Raw genomic sequence first — 2,500 nt, forward strand, 5'->3', positions numbered from 1 at the left:
GAGGTGATAAAGATGAATGGTACAGCACGCACGCATCACCTTTTTTAAAAAAAAAGTTCAGGTAAGCACAAGATAACTGGTACTCCACGGTACAAAGCAGTTGGTTAAAAAAAGGACTTGTCACAAAGTGACAAATCTGTCGAACAGAGGCTTAATCTCAGAAGATCGTAGCACAAAGGCTACTCTACTTTTTACAATACCACGTTCTTGTTTAAGTCGTCTGCATAGGATTTATCTCTGGAAATTTTAGATTTTGATAGTTGCAGCACCTCGACGGTTTTTCTCCGACTCAGTGCATTGGGACTTAGGAACGACAGAAGCCGTTCTATTCTTGTTCGCCTAAGATTATCCAGAGGTAATTATCATTGCTTTCTAGCACGGATTCTGACTTAGAGGCGTTCAGTCATAATCCAACAGATGGTAGCTTCGCACCATTGCTTTTTCAAGCAAGTGCAAATGCCAATTGTCTGAATCTGCGGTTCCTCTCGTACTGAGCAGAATTACTATTGCAACAACACTTCATCAGTAGGGTAAAACTAACCTGTCTCACGACGGTCTAAACCCAGCTCACGTTCCCTATTAGTGGGTGAACAATCCAACACTTGGTGAATTCTGCTTCACAATGATAGGAAGAGCCGACATCGAAGGATCAAAAAGCAACGTCGCTATGAACGCTTGGCTGCCACAAGCCAGTTATTACTTAAGACTTCACCGTTTCACACATACGTATCTGATAATACTCTCTATTAAACATAATGTCATCATTTTACTTATATAATAGTAATAACTTTTGTGAAACATTTAAAAGTAGATGCAGATATTTGTCAGTGGATAGGCCATTTAGTAAGAAGAAAAATTGCCTGTAGAACCTTGGTGCTGGAAAGCCTCGTTCTCATGTTATTAACAGTTTAATGTTTTTGACAATAGAAACCGTCAGTGTGTTTTGTATAGGACGGTTCTTACATGCATTTTTTGACAATTTTTTCTCAGTAACTACAACGTTTTAACGAAATCATAAAAAGCAAACTTATAAACAAAGGCATTTAAGAAAAATGGCGGAATATTTTTGTGTGACTTGGCTAGAACCAGACTTATGACGTCACAAAGTGCACGGTCAAACCTTCATAAATTCTAAAATTTCAAAAAATTTTAACTGCTGACGTCAGCATTTTATAAAAAACGGACAAGAATTTCATGGTAGCAAATTTGGAGATCTATTACCATGCAAAATTTGGAGGTCAAAGGTCAACCGAAGTACCTGTTTTGGGGCCTTACTTTTTTTGGTCTTTTTAAAAACAGGTAAATCGCTATAGCTTCTGAAATATTGAAGGTATTTCTTAAATCTTTGGCAGATATGTAAAACACTTCAGGCTAAAACCGGGTAGGAGCACAAATTCCCGATTTGTGGCTCTGCGGGGGGTCCAGAAGCCCTAAAATGTCAAACATTCAAGGCCAAATAAAATGCTGACGTCAGCGTTTTTTTGAAAAAAAATTCGTGTGAACCTTTGTCATGTCAAGATGGTTCATTGTGCCAAATATAAAGCCAATCCGACATGTCGTTCGGATTTCCGATTTTTTCCGATTTTTCCCTAATTTGGTGAAAACGCACGTATTGGCATGTTTAACATGCAATATTGGCCTTGCACAATTATTATTGAACGCAATATTTTACACAAATACTCACCACGTTAACCTCTCAACGCCTGGAGAAAATAATTGCCATTTGACTTTACGTTGCAGAATCATAGCGTTTCCAATTTCTCACAATTGCTGTTTTAACAAGGAAAAAGATGCGTTTTAGCATTTTTCGCGACCCATAACATCGTTTTATGATGTTGTTATCTCGTGGTACTTCATATTCACAGTTTTACATATGTATTCTTCAGGTCTACAAAAAATCTAAAACGTGTTAAAAAAACTAGAACTCAAACGAGGCTGTTCTTGTATCAAAATAAGCCGTTGAATTTCAATTTTCTGCTATTTCACGGAATTTGACGTGCTGAAGTATTTCTTTTCAACGACATATTTTTGATGTTACAGTTCTTCTTATTAAAACCGTTCTGTCACTAGGTACACGAAGAATAGATAAAACGAATTAAAAAAACAAGAACTCAAACGAGGCTGTTCTTGTATCAAAATAAGCCGTTGGATTTCAATTTTCTGCTATTTCACGGAAATTTGACGTGCTGAAGTATTTCTTTTCAACGACATATTTTGGATGTTACAGTTCTTCTTTATTAAAACCGTTCTGTCACTAGGCACACAAAGAATAGATAAAACGAGTTAAAAAAACTAGAACTCAAACGAGGCTGTATTGTATCAAAACCGGCAGTTGAATTTCAATTTTCTGCTATTTTACGGAAATTTGATCTGCTGAAGTATTTCTTCTCAACGACATATTTTGGATGTTACAGTTCCTCTTTATTAAAACCCTTCTATCACTAGGTACACGAAGAACAGATAAAACGAATTAAAAAAACTAGAACTCAAACGAGGCTGT

At 36.6% G+C, this 2,500-nt stretch overlaps 1 pseudogene; it reads right to left on the reverse strand.

Moving 5' to 3' along the window:
• Positions 1-130: 130 nt before the first annotated feature.
• Positions 131-2,500, reverse strand: part of LOC130620720 (large subunit ribosomal RNA) — a 7,073-nt pseudogene continuing 4,703 nt past the window's right edge.

This window comes from Hydractinia symbiolongicarpus, chromosome 1 (genome assembly GCF_029227915.1).
Source record: "Hydractinia symbiolongicarpus strain clone_291-10 chromosome 1, HSymV2.1, whole genome shotgun sequence".
In the NCBI taxonomy this organism is placed as follows: domain Eukaryota; kingdom Metazoa; phylum Cnidaria; class Hydrozoa; order Anthoathecata; family Hydractiniidae; genus Hydractinia; species Hydractinia symbiolongicarpus.